At 53.7% G+C, this 17,779-nt stretch overlaps 1 protein-coding gene across 5 annotated transcripts in view; it reads right to left on the bottom strand.

The window, feature by feature from the left end:
* The window catches only part of PLD1 (phospholipase D1), a 57,347-nt gene extending 46,517 nt beyond the window's left edge, over positions 1-10,830 (bottom strand). For 4 of the 5 annotated variants that reach the window (XM_082766831.1, XM_082766834.1, XM_082766833.1 and 1 more), the window contains exon 1: positions 1,009-1,149. The gene's annotated coding sequence lies outside the window, so the exon portion shown is untranslated. Of the gene's footprint in view, positions 1-1,008; positions 1,150-2,572; positions 2,705-10,660 lie in introns of those variants that run through there. The other variant, XM_082766832.1, reaches the window with a different exon arrangement.
* Positions 10,831-17,779: the final 6,949 nt, after the last annotated feature.

Below are 17,779 nucleotides of genomic sequence, written 5' to 3'. Positions count from 1 at the left end.
TCAGCAGCTTACAGTGGCGGCTCTGAGCCTGGGAAACTCTTCCCCAGCCACGAGAGCTGCCCGTGTCCCCCTGCCCCCGAGGCTGGGCACTGGGGCTCCTCGCAGCCCCAACAGCACCGGGGAGCCCAGGAGAAGTCCCTGGGGTGGTTTTTTTTTTTCCAGACCTGAACCTTGACACCAACTCAATAGCCCTAAAGGAGGATGGCTGCAATTAAACGTGCACAGGGGTGGTTTAGCGAGACCTTTCAGCCCTTCCTACGTGAGCTGACCCTGGGCAGAGGGGAAGCGCGCTGCGGGGCGATGGGGAGGCTGCCGGGGAGCTGCCAGCTTTGGGACGGGCTGGACATCCCCGGGGATGAACGACCCGGTCACCTGCGAGCCACCCTCGTGGGCACAAGCTACCAAACGCCTCCGGCTGCACGGGGTGGGGAAAGGGGGATTTTTGAGCCTAAAACCCCTTGAATCGGCGTCCCCCCTGCGGGCTGCCCGGGAGCAGGGCGCGGTGGCTCCCCCGATGCGGTGGGCGCCAGCCCCGGCCTCGGGCTGCCCGACCGCGGCCGGGACGAGCCCCGACGGCCCCAAAACCCACTCGTGACCGCGGGGTGGGGGCCGTGACCGGCCTCGGCCGTGTCCCGGGCCCGCTCCGAGGCGTTTCGCGGCTCCAGATGCGCCCCGAGCCGGGGGGGAGCGCGGCGATGCGGGCACGCACCGGAGCTGGAAGCGAGCGCACAGCCACGGTGTCCCCACCCGTGTCCCCACCCGTGTCCCGACCCGTGTCCCGATCCCTGTCTCGCCCCGTGTCCCCACCGCCCCCCGCTGCAACCCCCCCCCCGGCACCAAGCCCCCTCTAAGCCCCGGGAGCGAAGTTTGCAGCCGCGGGGAGACCCCCACGGGCGGCGCCCCCCGGCTTTACCCCCCCTACCCCTTAACCCCCTTCTCCCTTTACCCCCTTTACCCCTTAACACTCCCTCTAACCCCCCTCATTGTCCCCCCCCGGTCCCCACCAACCTCGTGCCCCCGGGGGAGCGGTGGCCTCATGGTGCCCAGTCCCGACTCGGGGCCCGTCCCGGAGAGGGGCCGCGCTGCAGCCCCAAAAAAAAACAAACCCAGCAGCCTCAAAACCCCAAAGCCAGCAGCCCCAAATCCACGGCCGGCTCCCCCCGGGCGGGGCGAGGCGAGCCCCAGCCCCAGCCCCAGCCCCAGCCTATAGCGGCCACTTGCGGGGAAACCACTCCCCGTGCGCCGGGACAGCGCCGGGGGCTGCGGGCACCTCGGGGCGGGGAGACCCCTTGTCATGGGGGGGGATAATTAAAAGGAGAGCTTAATTGGGAAGGGGGGCTGCTTGGGCATTCCCCCCCAGCACGGGGATGCAAAGCTCGCCTTCCTTCTTCCCCTTTCGCAGCCAGTTTGGGCAGGGGAAGGGGGCTCGTCAAGGGGGCCAAGAAAATGGGTTTGGTGTGGGGAGCAAGCAAAAAATGTGTGCACATTGGGGCTGAATTCCTCACGCTGCTCCCAGCCACAAAGCCCTCTGTAATTACAGAAACACTGATTTTGTAGGAAGAGAGAGCAAATCTCTGTGCTCACAGAAGCACCGAGCTGACACGCGGAGCAGCAGAAACCCTCCGTACGCTGGGCAGCCCCACACGCTGCCCAAATCCTGGCTCCCAGCCCTGCAGCTGCACGGGGGGCATCTCGGGGGCTTCTTCCAGGGAACTCAGCGCTCCCACTTCTGTCCCTACGGCAAGGCTCCAGCACGGTTGTGATGCTTTTCTTCCTTAAAGGATTTGTTTCATTGAAGTAGCAAGGAACTGAGCTGTGCCCCTCGCACCCAGGCGGATGAATAACCCAACTGCAGCTGCAGGCAGTGCCCTGGCAGGGCGATATTGAAGCGTTCCCACGTTCCCCAGCACCATTTCCAAGCCCTCCCACCCCACATCTGCTCCGTCTGCCCAGACAGGGTTTGCTGTGGCTCTTTCTGCAAACAGCGTGCCCTTGGCTACAATCACACTCTGAGATCTGAGCTGGGTGCCTGAGAGCACCGCAGGATGGCTCATCTGCTGCCAGGGTGCTGAGCCCAGGCAGGGCTGGATGCAGCTCCTGCAGAGAGCTGTGTGTGAGGGCAGCTACCTGCCGCCAGCCCAGAGCCTGCCTGCCCTCCTTTGGGCACCCGGCATGGCTGCAGCTGGCCGGCTGCATGCTGGTCGAGCCTTGCAAATCCATAAACGGCAGCTCAGTTAATGCACATTTAATTTCGATGCTGTTAGGTTTGCTCTGGCAGCCGCTGTGAGCACGGCAGGACCAGCAGCAGACAGCAGCCCCTCTCCGTGCGCCTTTTGGCACCTCCACACCAAAATTCCTCCGTCCCTGGCACCAGCACGCAGCAGCCCCCTGCCCACAGCCACCCCTCGGACAGGAGAGCTGCGCCCGGCAGCGCCTTGCTGCTCTTCCCAGCGCCTTCCCTGAGCCAGGAGCGCATCCTTGGTGGGGGCCTCCTAAAAGACCCCAAAGAAACGAAGGCATCAGGCGACCGCAGAACAGGCGAGGCTGGGGTTTCTTTGGACTCTGTTCCCACCTGATTTTCGGTCTCCAGAAACTTCCCCGCAGCTCTCTGAGGACGCTGGCTGCCGTCACAGGGGATGCCAGCTTTGCACATCTACCGTGAGCTGCCGGTGCCAGGTCACACAGGGAGCGATGCAGCTGGGTCCTGGAAAACGAAGGTGACAGTGTTGGCAACCTTTTCTTTAATTTTTTTCCTGCATTTTATTCATGTCTGTCCTTCTCTTTAATTTTTTTCCTTGTTGTGCCTAACGAGTTGGCCCGAAGTGGGGATGTGTAAGGCAGAGACATCTGTAGAAAGGCTTTCAAGGACCACTTAGAGCCCACCAAACCCAACCCTCCAGCTGAAAGACTGCCCAGGAACAGGAACGGGGATTATTCCTATTTATTTTTTCAGACAAGGCCCTCATCCCCAGCCTCACTCACTGCTTGGCACCACAACCAACCGTGGTGGCCAACGAGGGGAGGGGAGAGCAGCGGGACAGCAGCGCCAGGCTAGGAAAATGCCAAACACCGGTCCCAGAGCAGGGGGGAGCAAGCTTGCGACAGGAGACAGAAGCCATCCGCTTCTTCAAGCCTCCCAGGCCATATTCTTGCACCTGGAAATGCAGTCTCCCCTTCATCCTATAGCAGTTTTTCCCTAGGGACTGGCACACAGGAGGGTGCCCCGCTCCTCAGCCATTTCGGAGTAGCCCTGCCTGGGACTGCTGTGACTCGGTGAACACAGACACCTCCCCAATACAGGCATTCACCTGCCTCGTTCTTCTCACCAGGTGCTTTCCCCGAGTGAAATGACCACAGCTATACCAGTACGGTCCCCAGAGCCGGGTTATTTATGGTGTTACAAAGCCCAGGGTAGCCGAGCGGCCGCGCTTCAGCTGGAGCCGCTCACAGCAGCCGACACTTTCTTGGTTCAGCAAAGTGTCAAAGCCGGCGAAAACACCCAAACAAAGGAAAAAGCCATCAGTTGCTTGAGCCAAGCACTCTTCCGCCCGTCCTTCTTGGCTGCCAACCACCTGGAGGAGCCTTTTTCCTCCCTGCATTTCCTCCGCAGCTGCACAGAGCTCGCAGGCACCAAGCATGGGGGATGCTGGTGCCGGTGCCGTGCCACGGGTGTCTGCCTTCTCGTGGCCCTGAGCTCAGCTGGGCAGGAACTCAGGGCTCAGGGCCACGTGCCAGCCAGGGGCACCCTGCTCCCCTCTGCCAGCTCGCCTCCTCATGTGTGCTGCAGTCCTTCGGGACACCAGGGTTACTGTGCCTCGCTAGGAGCCGAACCGGGAACTCAAACTGTGTTTTTCAGTGGCCATTTCACAGCAGTGCACCCAAAGGACAGCAGCGTGTCCCCACGAGGTGCTGCGGGACGGAGCAGAAAACAGCCAAGTCCTTTTTTCTTCTCCTCCCCCATCCTCCAGGGAAAACAGCTCTTATCCTAACTTTTGGAGGAAGAGGCAGGGGAGGAAGTTGGAGCACTCAGCCCTGGCAGCCGGCCTTGCCACGGTGCCTCCTGGGAGTTGTAGTCGCATTTTCTGACACTGCAGTGCTGGCCGTGGCAGGGGACAACCAGGGGACAGCAGGAGCCCTGGGCTTTAGCTGCTCTGAGATGGCTCAGAGGCTGCTCAGCATCCCAACATGATCAGGCTTGGCCGGGATATTTCAGTTTCCTTTCACAGCCTCCCCCTCTCGCAGAATTCCCATGGAAACACAAACAAAGCTGGTGCTGTTTGGGTAATTTTTTTTTTTTCTCTCAAGGGGGAAGCGTGAATGAAATTGGTAAAGGGAAAAAAAAGAAGTCGGAAACTTGCTGTGGGGGTCCCGGGGTGCACCACGCAGCCACGGGCACGGCGTGGCCGGGCTGGGAAGCCGGAGCTGTGGTGCGCAGCGCTCCCGGTGTGCGCGGGGGAACGCCGGGCACGTCAGCGTGTGCGGCACGGCGTCTGGAGGCAGGAGGGAGTGAAAGCGAGCGCAGATCAGCTCCGTATGGTATGGTGGTGAGCTACGACGCACGCTGCCTTGCTATTTAAAGCCACGCGGCAGCATGAATGACAGGCTCCGGGGAGCTCAACAAGTCCATCCGAAAACAGCCCGGCCGGGCGCAGCTCCTCCTGCCGCCCTGCTCCCACGCAGCACCACGGGACCCACCTTCCTCCCCTACACACACCACGAGCTGTGCTGGCAGGAGGCAGTGAGAAAAAGCAGGATGCAGCCCGTGGCCAGGGCTTGGGGGATGCAGGTTTGCCCCTGCCTGCATCCATGGCCTGGCTCCTCGTGGGTCCTGAGCTGCGGCCGGTTACACGGGTGAATTCCCCGCGTTATCATTCACCCACCACAGGTTGTCAAGGAGGTGCAGTATTATTGGCAACGAGAAGGGAACCAGCTCGACTGTTCTTAAAGTGTGTAATGAGCACTTGGGTAAGAGTTAAGTAACGAGTGTTTCTTTAGCGACAAATCCAAGCGGGGTACGCTCCACCCATTTAGCTTCCAGACAAAGGCTTATATAAGCCGGGCGTTACGTAAAGCCCGAAAATAGGGAGAACTCCCCCACCTTCGGAGGAGAGCGTGTCCCTGGGGCCACGTTCAGCAGGGTGAGCCTACCCAAAGGGATTGTTGCTGATGGGTAGGAGGGAGTTGGCACACTTAGTGAGCGTGCAAACAGGGCACGATTACGGGGAAGCGTCTCCAGTGCTCTTCCTGTCCCCAGGGATTTGCATGCAAGGGGCTTTCCGAGCCCGAAGCTGCTATCGTGGCACTTCCACAGCCCCCAGCAGCTTTTTCCTTCGGTCATTTGCCCGTTCAGGCTCTGAGTTCACATGGATTTCTGACTTCTGTGATACCGAGCACCACGAAATGCCACCATCTATCACACCGTAATTCTCCGCGGACAAAGCGGGCCGTGTTTTGTAAAATCAACTACAAAATATAGCTGTAGGTAAAGGGCAGGTTGTTGGGGTGCAACCTGTGCATCGGGTCTGGCGTGCCTGAGCACCTGGCAAATCATCTCCAAATGTAAAAAATCCTCGTTCTCCCCAGGCGCCTCACAGAGCCCGATTCCCAGCCGCAGACAATACACCCAGCCCACACCGATGGTTACTTCCAGACACAAAAGCAAAAAAAAAAAAAAGACTCGGAGAAGAGGATTTGCATTTCCCTTCACAACCCAGCACCCGATCCTCCTCCTGCCGCAGACACAGAGGCAGCTTTGTGAGAAGCCGGGGATCCTTATCTGGGGGGGGGAAGGAGGGAGAGACGGCCGGGTTGTTGGCCTGGCAGAGCGAAACGTGTCAGGAGTTACTGTGCTGACTACAAGGCTGCCTTTCACCCCAGCAGCCAGCCTGGCCGTGCTCGCAGGGCCGTGGTGTGGCTCTGCCCGACCCGGCAGCGGGAACAGCGCAGGGGGGATTTTGATGCAGCCCCCCGGCTTCCAGAGCCTCCCCCCATGGCTGCAGCCTCCAGCCTGCAGGGCGGCTTGTTTTACGGCACAGCCAGGCAGAAGGCAGGCGGGCTGGAGCAGAAAAGGATGAAATGAGATGCAAGCTGTCTAGCCACAAAAAAAAAAAAAAAAAAAAAAAAAAAAAAAAAGGCTTTGGTTTCTATCACATTCGTTATCTTCCTTCACAAGTAAATGCAGACGACAGAGGTAAGAGAGGGGTGACCCCTAGTGCCCTCTCCAGCTGCAGCTTCCCCTGTCATCCCCCTGTCACCCTCTGTATCGATAGCCAAGCTAGGCAAGGCACAGCACCTCTCTGCCTCGTTCTTCACCCACAGAGCCTTGCTCTCTCCTTTTTTCAGCAGCAGGATCCAGTTTCCTCCCCCTGTACGAACTCTCTCCCTGCAGAGCATTCGCTGCAGCATCCCTTTTGTTGCTGCTGCCTGGGAGCAGCACCGGACAGACCTAGCAGTGTACCAGCAGCTGGGATTCCCTCGGCTCTCTGTCGCGGCACACTTACACTCGCTGTACTTGCCGGGATAAAGGCGAGCCTGTTCTGCTGGCCCCGAGCTCGCCAGTGGCTCAGAGCGGCCATTCAACCTCCCGAGAAGAGACCTTTGTCTCGTGGAAAGTGGATCTGCAGCACCAAGCCACGACAGGAGCGAGTCTGCCCTGTGACAGGCAGCGGTATGCGCTTTTGTGGGCTTCTTCTTGCAACGTCAAAACCTCATTCCTGTGACTCAGCCGGCACCACAAGTGCCCCGCTCACAGCATCAGGGTGTCCCCAGAGCTCTTACCTCTTCGCACCCTCAGCACTGACCCCTGGGGCTGGTTTAAGCCCATCTCAGAGCAGAAGAAACACCCCAAGGCCCTTGCTGGGCTGCCCTTAGCCCCGAGCTCTGTGTAGGGCACAGCACCACTCGCCCACCCCAAAGGGCTCCTCCTTCCCCTTTCACTTCTCACCAGCCTCTTTCCTCACCAGCAGCAGCTCCCACCTCGCAGCCAGCCCTTCCTCCCCTTTCTCCCTTTCCCACCCGTGCCCTGGCTCTCGTCCTCAACCTTCCTTCCCCTGCAGCCTCTGCACGGGGCAGCTGCACTGCACCCAGCGCTGTGCCCAGCTCGGGGCCAGCCGGGCGTGCTGTAAGGGGAATTGCTGCAAGCATTTGGTCCAGTTTTAGTCCCAGTTCTCGGTCTGTTCCACACCTGGCGTCATTATGTGCCAGCTCCACGGGTCGTTTTTCCCTGCTTTGTTAAAACCAACACGTCTCCGGTTGAAGTTCCTGCTTGTTTCTTTTCCTTTCCTGCTAGTTTCTTTCTTTCTTTTTCTTTCCGTTCCCACCAATGTTTTATTTGTAAAGTAGGTTTCAAAGCGGGGTAGGAAGTGTGCTGGTCATTGCGTAATGTAAGTTGGTTTTATCACGTTAAAATCTCTTTTCTTGCATAGCCACGAGAAAGCCTCCGTGACCCAGCGTGCACACCCCGCGCTGCTCTCCTGCCTCCGGCCCCAGAACTGCTCCAAATTTCCCCAAGTTATTTTCTTTTTTCCTCTGCTTTAATTAATTACATGCAAAATTCTCATCTTCTGAGCCATCATTTGCTTCTTTCCCTAGGTTGCACACTGTTCCTAATGAATTTCTTTTCCTCGTTACCTCTGGTAAAGGCCATCTTCTCTGTATTGCTGTCCTGCCTGCGTATGGTCCTGCACAGACAAGGCACTCCAAAAATCCCTGTAGCGTATTTATCTTCCTATAGATGCCTGTTTTAATATGGAGAAAAAATGTTTCTCCTTTTGCTTGGTGCTCGCTTTGTGCCTTTCAGTTATGCTCTACATTTAGAAATCCTCCTTTGTCGGGATTACCATATGCCTGTAGCTCCTTGCAGCATTAGTTTAGTGTCTCTGAATATTTTTATTTAAACTCTGGCTTCATTCACACCCAATATTAAGATGCTCCAAATTAGCTCCTCACTTGAATTTTTGATTATCACACAGATCAGGCTTTTTGCATAGTTTCGCAATATGCTGCTTTGCTGCATCCTCAGAGCTTTGCTTATGCTATTGGAGTAATTCTTGTGAAGTGAAAACCTGGTCCTGGACGTCAGATGAGCCCTCAGGATGTTGTTAGGACAGGACACGAATGTCAGAGGCCAAAAAAATAAATCCAGCCAGCGGAGCTGTTCATCAGAAGCTGAAGGAGAATCACCATGGCTGAAAATACCTCTAGTAAAGGCTGGAGTTTTTCCTCCCGAAGGCTCGAGGAGACTCCAAATCCCATGGCTTGCCTTTCACAGCAGGTCAGACCAGACGACCAGGATGGCGTATCCCAGCATGTGTGCTCGGAAATATCTGGGCAAACTGCAGCCAGATGTGGTGGCGAGGCCAGACAGACGAGGCAGATGTCACTTCCCATCTCCAGCTCTCGGAACCCGTGCTCAGGGCTGCCCCGCCGCTCACTTCTCCCGCAGCACCTCGCAAGCTGCTTTTCCCTTGCCCTTTGCTTCCCTTCCTACCCCAGCCCTGTTCTAAAACTTTCCCGTTCAACCTTTTCTTGTTGGAAAGCTGCCCTAACGCAGTGAATCACCTCACCTCCACCTTCCTGGGGACGGAGATCCACGGCCAGGGCTATTGTATGGGGTGTCCCCAGCAGCCCTGGGGCTGACTCACCCCAATCGTGGGGTGACTCAGTGCAGGGTGCGCTGTAATGGCAGAGGGGAAGAGGTGCTGAGCTGGAGGCAGCTCGCAGACCTTGCTCCTGAGCACACACATTTAGCGAGCACCTCCTGAAAGCCACGCTGGGGCCAGGCAGCTCAGCAGCAAGGCCAGAGCTCTCTTGGCCACAGCGCAACGCAACCCATACATGAGCCCCAAGCCTGGCTGCATCAAGAATTCGGAGCTGGATGGGGGCCATGAGGGTGACCCTAAGCGTGGCCCCAGTGCAGCAGCAAGCCAAGGGCAGCGTCACAGCAGGCCAAGCAGCACAGCCAGCACAGGCAAATGCAGTGGCTCCAGGCTAACCAGAAAACCTCTGAGAGCAGGAGAGGAGCAGGCACGTCCTGGCTCCCGCGCTGCAAAGCACCCGCTGCTCCGAAACCCCAGGGAGCAACACCCAGGCTGGGGCAGATGCCACCCCAACATATGGCACACTGTAAACACATGTTATTTTCTCTCAGTTATACTCAATATCTATCAGGAAGCATAAAGCTGGTCACAAAGAAGTTATTTTATTCTTTGGCAAGCACACACGCAAAGAGGCTCAATGCAGTGCGCTGCCATTCCAGAGTTCAGTACAAGATAAAGCACACAGCAGCCCCAGCTCGCCAGTGCCCTGCTTCCAGTTTCAGACCCACAGAATCGAGTTTGCTCAAGCAATCCGTTTGCTCAAGCACTCCAGTAAAAACAGTAACATGACTCTCTATTCCTCTTTTCTTTTTGAGAGACAGAAAGTCCCAGTCGTTTTGTACAGCCCAAGTAAAAGAGATCTAAACACAGTCGTTGTCACAGGATGAAAACTGAAAAAGGAAGAACAAGTGCAAAAAGCAATGAAAGGAAAAACCAAAGCCTGCCTGCAACCCCCCAGCAGAGTGCATGCAGGCACTGCTGTTTGTACTCACCCAGCAGGGCAGTCCGAGGGTTGTGTGCTCACCTCCCTTCAGCTCTGCCCGTACCTCTGGGAAGGCCAGAGCACTGGAAATCAGAGCGTGCCTGGCAAAGATGCCAACAACAAGATACTACAGCACAGAGCGAGCTGTCTTCAGCAAGCCGCTGTCTGTTTCACGGAACTAATGGACACAGGTGTTTACCTGAGCGGCGGGATCAATGTGCTGAACTGCCTGGTATTTGCCTAAGTGTGCAGCAACGCCCGTTTACCTAGCTAATTCATCAGGTCCTGTTATAATGCGTGAAATGTTAAAGGAAAAACGTTCAAAATTTTTGCACTTCACCAGATTTTTGCACTCTTTCAGCTGGCAATCAGTGTCCCACTGTAGATTTTTGAAAACTATGAAACAAATATACATATATATATATAAAGAACACTAACAGAGCAGTCAGATGCATACAGCCTTAAAGGTGTCAGTCATTAAATCTTTAAATGAAAGCAGATGCAGAGTGCCAAATTTCCCTGGTTTACCCTCTGCCACCCTTCCAGCAGGAACGCAAAGGCGAAGCAGAGCAGGTTCCTCAGCAGTGAGCACACAGCACGGGCTGATGAACAACGTGAGCACGGTGTTTGGTCGGAGGCAGCTCCTGACATGGAGGCTGTGACTTCCAGCTGAGCACACTGAACATTTGGGAGCTCGTACAAGAAGGGCTGGTACTTGCTTTGAGTCTTCCCATCCGTATTGGTATCTCCCCAGGCAGATTCTTATGCGAAGGACCAGCACTTACTTCTACTTCGCATCAACGTTGACCAAAAAGCTGTTTCAGAAGACACTTGTTCCCAAATCCTTAGGTTCTCCCGGTAGCCAAGCACTGCCAGGCTCGGTGCAGGACTCAGACAGGCAGCTGGGTGAGGCTGCGTGTGTGTATGTGCTGTTGATTTTAGAGCTGAGGGCGGCTGCGAGCAACCTGCCCATCCCAAACCCATGCGGTGCCGCCTCGCCCAACCTCCTGACAGCACGGGGCCTCTTCCCTGAAAAAAACCTCACGCCCACCCTACTGGCCCCGTGCCAGCCGGCACTCACCTGGCTCCCGAGCAGCAGCAAGGCCACCATACACCGTGCTCAGGGGCAGGACACGAGCGGCAGATGTGGCCGCTGCTGGAGCTGCCGGTGGGCAGTGGGTGAAGGCGGGCGGCGAGGCGAGATACACCGCCCAGCCACGCGGCATCGCCCGCCGCCGCCGCGGCTCGCAGCACCGCTTCCTGCTGCCGACGTCACTTCGGCACTGCACCGAAACACCAAAATGCGAGCAGCTCATGGCCTTCCTTTTTTTTTTTTTTTTTTTTTTTCTTTTTTTTTTTTTTCCCCTCCCTCTGGATAACAAGTTCGTTTTTTTCGTGTGCTAAAAGTAGATAGAGGGCACTTTATCGCAAAGTGGTGAAAACAAAATGTACAATACTGCTGCAGCTAGCTCTATTGCTTGCTCTGGCTCAAAACAGCCCCGTCGCAGCAAGCCCATCCGGTATGAAACCACTCTCCTGTTTCAAATTTGCTAAAAACATTCTGACGGGGTCACTTCAATTTTATTTATTTTTTTTTCCTGCTGCTTCTGGTGCCTGCCTGGTGCCAGGCAAGCCGTGACCATGCAGTCCCAGGAGGCTTTCGAAGAATGAGCTGGGGAGAGGAAGTGGAAGGGCACAGCTAGGTACAGCCTGCTGGCTAATTATTTCATGTACACGCTCAGCATTGCACGTGACGTTCGCTGAAATTGCAGCTTTTCAGGGAAGAGGTACGGAAGGTTTGTGTGGTGTTAGGGGCAACCTCACCACCTAACATTTGCTTCGCTAAAATTCAAACACAATGAGGCTTCCCTGCCAGCAGTAATTAGAAACAAGCATTATCTGATTGCTTTCTACAGTAATTGTGCTTCATTATTTTCCTCCTGTGAGAGACAAAGAAATATCACAAGCGGAGGAGGTGCTGGTACCTTTCACAGATACACTCTTGGCAAGCAGGGTTATTTCTTACAAGCTCTTCAGAAGTGGTTGATGTGAAGTTCTTGAAAAGCTTTCTCTTCTTCATTCTGAATCGCTTTTCCTTTCCACCCTCCAGCTCCTGACAGCGCCTTTTGTCAGGCTGTGGTGGCTCAGGGTGGGCTTCTGCCGCAGACCCGCAGTGCCCCGTCCTCCTGCAGCTCCATCAGCAGCAGCCTCGGAGGCTGAGGCTTCCCGGGAGAGGTGCAAGGGATGCCCAGCAGAGCCAGAGCACGTCAGAACATCACAGCAGGCTCCTGTCTGCTGTGTTCACGTTAGTCCTTGTACTGGAGCGAGTGCTCGGGTGAAGGTCAGTGCTCACTTCGGTAAGCTGTTCCGTCACTGAACAGCTTAAGCCCCGGCTGCCTTGTTTTGACTGGCCTCAGACAGGGATTTTTCACTTTTGGAACCAAAATCCCCACTGGGGAGAAAACACTGCTCATTACCCAGTTCCTTTGGCTTGCTGGAAACCAGTCCTGAGCTCTTTGCTCTGCAGATGCCAGACCGGGACCTTTCAGCTCACAGACAACATACTCTGGTAGCCGACTTTCAGAGGCTCCTCCTGACTTCAGCCTCAGCCCTGAGCGATCAGCGCTTTGGGAACAGGGCTTTACAAAGATAATTGTGAAAGGCACAGCCTTGACTTCTGATTTCAGTACCAAAGATGACTTCAGGAGATCGCGGCAAACACGCAAATGAGTTTGTTCGGGGCGGTGCCGCTATCCGTGAGGCGGCGCTCACAGCGGGAGGCGGGAGAAGGGCTGCTTTTAATTGGCAGCACAGCCTTGTTAAGGGACGGAGAGCGGTGCTGAGTCACATCACGTGAAATTGCAAGGAGACTGCTTAGAGCCCCGAAGTTACGTCCTTCCTCCTAAAATCCTGCCCAGGACAGTTCCTGAGGAACTGGGGTCACACCACACGCTGCGGTGTCTGAGTGTCTGACGGCTGAAGAGGAGGAGGAGGAGCAGTGTGCAGGCCCACACATCCTGCAAGGCCTCTACCCTTCTGTCACTCACTGCTGTCTAGCAAGGAGGAAGCCTTTCGAAAGATGTGGCGGAGCCAGCAGGCCTCGTTTCCTGGTCTGGGGAGGATGAGATGTCTTCTGGGAGCTGTAGTTCCCAGCAAAGATGAATTCGCAGCCTTCCTGCCGAGCCATGCCAACAAAGCCAGCGGCCTGGGGAGGCTTCTGCTGCTCTGGTGCCAGGGAAAATAGGTTGAAATGAAAAGAGACATTCGTACAGGCGGCTCTGCTAGCAGGGCCTGGAAAACAGCACACCGCAGTGGGAAAACCTGAACGTGCTTAGGAGCAATAGGACATGAAGGAAGAAACTTTCTGCCTCGATGAGAACAGAAAAGGGGTGGTCGGTTGGGATTCTGCAGCCAAAGGGAAGCCAGCTGTGGGGCTCCTCTGGGGGACCAAAGTCTGCTCGAGGGGAGCACACTGACCTCCCACAGAACCAAGCACAACCAAGCCCTGATGGCTTAAGGGAGAAGAAAATATTCTGTCAGAATCAAAGCAGCTCCTTTTTCACAAAAGGGAGATGGAGAGCTCAGACCTGAACCTCTGCCTGCCAGGCGGAGAGTTCCTCTGAGTGCTGCTTTGGCATAAGGATGAGGCTTCAGAGCAACGTGTGCCACAGAACTGCCAAACAAACTGCAGATACCGCTAAAGCAAGAGCCTGGTGGTACAAAAGAAATACTGACAGAAGTGTACAGCACTTGGTTGTGGTTTACAGAAGCCACCGCAGTGTTTGCGAGCTGGTAGACGTGGAGGAAGTGTTTGTAAGGACGACTGCAAAGAACTGAACGTAGTGTGCAATTTGGGGTGATAAACCAAAGAGGGGACACTGAAGCTTCAAACACTGTTCTTGGAAACCAGGCTTGCTTAGAGGGCTCTGTACACACTGAGCTGTTTGAAAAACAGCACTTACCTACCCTGCCCTCCTCATCTGGGGTATAGCATCAGTGGGAGCATCACACTTACAAACCCTAAATAACTGGAAGTAATAACTCCTGAAGACAGTTCTGAGCTGAGTGGGGCTTTAGGACAAGAAAGGCTGGTTGATGGTAGCTCGTTCTTAACTATTTGCACATGTTGGCAGTAAAGCTGAGTGCTTGGACATTATTTGCCACTTTTACGAGTTGAATTATTATTATTACTATTATTATTATTATTATATGTATATTTTTTTCCTCAAGCAGCACAGTACTAAGTATTTCCTCTGGAGCTTTTTTTCTAGTTAAAGTGGAGAGAATTGTAAAGCAAAAAAAAGCATACCTAAATTAAAAACTTATTTTCTACATGAAATGTAGAATGTATTTGCTAACTGATATTGACAAATACTCTGAAAGGAGCAACCTCTATGTTTAATGCTGTAATTCCTATACTTCTAATCCAGAACACTGATGAACTCTTGGAAGATGGACTTAAATCTGAATCCCCACAGCCATCTGGATTGACCAGGTTGACGTAAGTCTAGACAGTAACAGTAACATTTACTTTTTCAAGAATAAACTGCTTGGTCCTCCTTCCCCACAGCCAGCAGTTTCTCTGGGCTCTTGAGTTTTTGGGAGGAAGACATTTTGAGTTGCAGGAGAGAGATGAACAAAACTGCAGGGAAAGAATGAGAAGGAAGAGAACTGTGGTGATAACGATGAGCCCAGAAGCACCCCTAACTGAAACATCCCCTTTCTTCAGAAACCAGAGCTGCCACCAAGTGTTTGGGTGGCAGCAGCAGCCCGGAGAGACTGGGACAGCTCTGGGCACGTGGGCTGAGCTGCTGCCCAAGCCACAGCTTCAGGACAGCCACAGCTGACCCCAGGATGTCCCTAGGTAAGGGACATGCCAAGGCAGAGACAGCAGCGCCCTGCATGGCCATGAGCCCTGATTGGGGTCTGGGGCTGAGCCTAGGAAGCCACCCATTTGTGCTGATACGGGTTCGTGTCAGTATAAAGGTAATCTTCACGCCATGAAAGCAGCCCAGTGTCTGGCTTCTAGAACAAACTTGTGTTTTTGTTGTTGCTGTTAATTGTACTATTCAAATTGAAAATTATGGACCTGATTTAGTGCTGTTAGGAAATTTGCTGACATTATTAGTCATACCAGCACACAAATGACACAACTGAGTAAAGAATCAGCTATTGCACCAGTAATTCTGCCTGCCTTTCCTAGGAAGAATCTGTGTCACTTATCCCATGACACCGTCCTGTCATGTAGCTTTGCTGGGGTCCTGGATTTCCCAACCCTGCGCCATCTGCCCCCAATTTAAGGTGAATAAAGTGATGCTGGCTGACCAGTGATTCAGCATATCGTCTCAGTGGCAGCATTAAGGTTGGATGGGGTTTCTGCAACCTGATCCAGTGGAGGATATCCCTACCCATGGCAGGGGTTTGGAACGAGATGGTCTTTAAGGTCCTTTACAACCCAAACCATTTTATGATCCCATGATTAATACTTTCACCATTCAACAGAACTAGTGGTGTAATATTCTAAGTGCAAAATGCACCTGAGCCTTCCTAAATCTTCACTAAATCCTTACCAGGGCTTGGGAAAAACAGCCTGAGCAAGGCTCTCTCCTGCATTGGTCTGCTGGAGGGAAGAGATGTATGAGGAACCCCAGAATCCTTTAACAACCTTCAACCAGCTCCTCTCCAACGCGGTCCTTCTCTGCCGTGTCCTGATGGTGCTGAGCAGGAGGAGCCCAGGGACTGGAGATGCTCAGCAGAAATAATTGGGGCTGATCGGTGTGTGGGGAGCTCAGTGCAGCTCTGATGCTGTGGGTCTAAGGTGCGAGAGGACAAGCGCAGGAGTTCGGGCTGACCTCCCAGACACAGCTCACCTCTTTGTCCCAGCAGCTGGCTTACAGCTCGCCTCGCAGAGCACACCTCATCAGGCTGTGAGGGCTCCAAGTGATAATGGTTCCACCGTCCCTGCTCAGGAACCAGCCCACCCAATTACACTTTCTGCTAGGGTTATTCAGCTTTCAAAGCTGAGTATTTCTATTTCAGCCTCTACATGCGGGATCTTGTTATGACTTCCTGAGCAATACAGAAACGCGCTTCCACCATCAGATATCTTTTTCATCTGCAGAGGCTTGGAAACCCTGCTTATACCTGCTGCCTGCGCACCAGGCTGCATCAGTTAACCAATTATTAATCTGTAGCATGCTGAGTTCACAGCACATCATTCAAGGGGGGTGTTTAAACTCAAAGCACTGGTGTGCCCCGTTGGATGGCTGCATGCAGGGTGAGCAGGGCTGAGCTGTGGGACACTTGCCAGTGGCTCGTCCGAGTGGCTCGGGGACAGTGAGCACCCAGGCACAGCAGTTTGTGGTTGTGCCATACAATGAAATTGTCGCCGAAAGGCCCCAGCTCTGCCTTTCTTTGATAAAAAGGCAGCCAGAGAACTGCCCTCTCCCACGAGCCCCAGCGCTCAGCCTATGAGATAATACAGGCTGGCCTTTTCTTTGCAGCTGTATTGTTTTAGTGCTTGGAAAATAGCAGCAGCCTGAGCAATGAGTCATCTGTCACTAGATGGGGTTAAAGTAATTTCCGTTTTCTGTTGCCATGGGGAAATCAACGTCCTAAGATTTGTCCTTTCTCCCACTCAAACATGTGGGAGTAGAAAGCTTGAAACCCAGCCGGGCTAAACAGTATTTAATTTTTTTTATTTATTTTCCCCTTATAAACAAACTTCCCTGCATGGCCTTGCAGCTGTCAGTCTGTTCCCGGAATCGTCCAGTTAACAATGTCATTCCCCTCGGATTGCAAAAAATCCAGAAGCAGAGTTTAAGTAAATATTTGACATAAATATAGGAGCTGCTTCGCTTCGCTTATGTCTCTGCTGCTCCTAAAGTTTGTACGTGTACATTCAAGGGGGTTGTAACCTTGATACTGCAGGAATAAAATATTATTATTGTTATTTTTTTAAGTAAATTCAAGTAGCAGATCCCCAACATCGAGAACAGAGTGAGTAACAGAAACAGGAAAGAGGAAATAGCAGTAAATACCGTTCAGAAGCCTTGCTAATGTATAGCTTATATGAGTAGCAGCACAGCAACATCTAGTGTTGGTCAGGGATATAGCTGCAAGTTCTTGGCGTGCTCATTAATGGCACTTGGATGAAATCCGCACCTGGGCAAGCGGCTTTCCTCGGCCCACCGCAGCACCGCACAGCACAGGCTCAGCTCCACGCCGTCTCCTTCTGCCCCGTGTTTCACACCAAGCCCTTCGTCACGCTCCGTGCCCCCATCTTTGTCTGCCCTGCAGAAGTGTGGTCATCTGGTAATGCTCTCCGTCTGCCCGGAGCGTTAGGAAAATTACTGCGGTTCTATTTAAGAGCCAACGCAGCAGACCTACAGCTTTCAAAGCAGTTCAGTGCAACAACGGTGGCCAAAACTGAAATTTTATGATCTGAACTGAAATTTTAACCCTCGGAACTGGGCTTAAGAGAATAATTCCCACCCGACAGCCGGTCACGTTACCGTATTGTGAAAACTGGGCCCAATTAAACCTCACTGTCAAACGTGTAGAGAAACGAGCATGCAACGCAAGGCTGCAACGCCAAGGCGACGTGTCAGAGTGCTGCATTTTCCCTCCCCATATCACCCTGGGAACGCAGGGATCGCTGTTAGGCACAGCTTACCTGTGGGCAAACTGGGTGAGGGTCACGGGGAACCCAGCGCTGTGTTGCGTGCAGACACTTCTTTACATTTAAAAGGCACCTGCCACTCAAAGTTGAGTTCCTTTATAACTCTTTGTAGATACACATTGTGGAATAGCACTGGTTTTGATTAGTTAAGTTTGGGTAAACTAGGTTTAGCCTCACATTAGTTCAGATTTTTAATTTAATCATTTTTAGTGACTTTGCATTAAACTTCGGTAGTTTTTCCCCATACAAGCAAGCCCTTGTAGGGGAAGGTCACCGATGACTGTAAGTAAAATCATTTGTCTCCTTAGATTACAGCTCTCATTACACGGATTCTGCTTCATCTTCAGGAAAATAACATCCTTTGGGTTTTGTCAAAGAAAACATCCACGAATGGCTGCTTTCCAAATCCAGCTCTGTCTGGCAACACCCTGCAAACAGATTTTTGCCACGTTTAAGTTCATTACATGAGCTAATTAGCATGGCTGTGTAGGTGCGTGGAATGCACTGGGGGAGAGGCAG

Source organism: Aythya marila, assembly GCF_965140915.1.
Source record: "Aythya marila genome assembly, chromosome: 9".
Taxonomy (NCBI): Eukaryota; Metazoa; Chordata; class Aves; order Anseriformes; family Anatidae; genus Aythya; species Aythya marila.
This window is presented reverse-complemented; position numbering and strand designations above follow the sequence as displayed.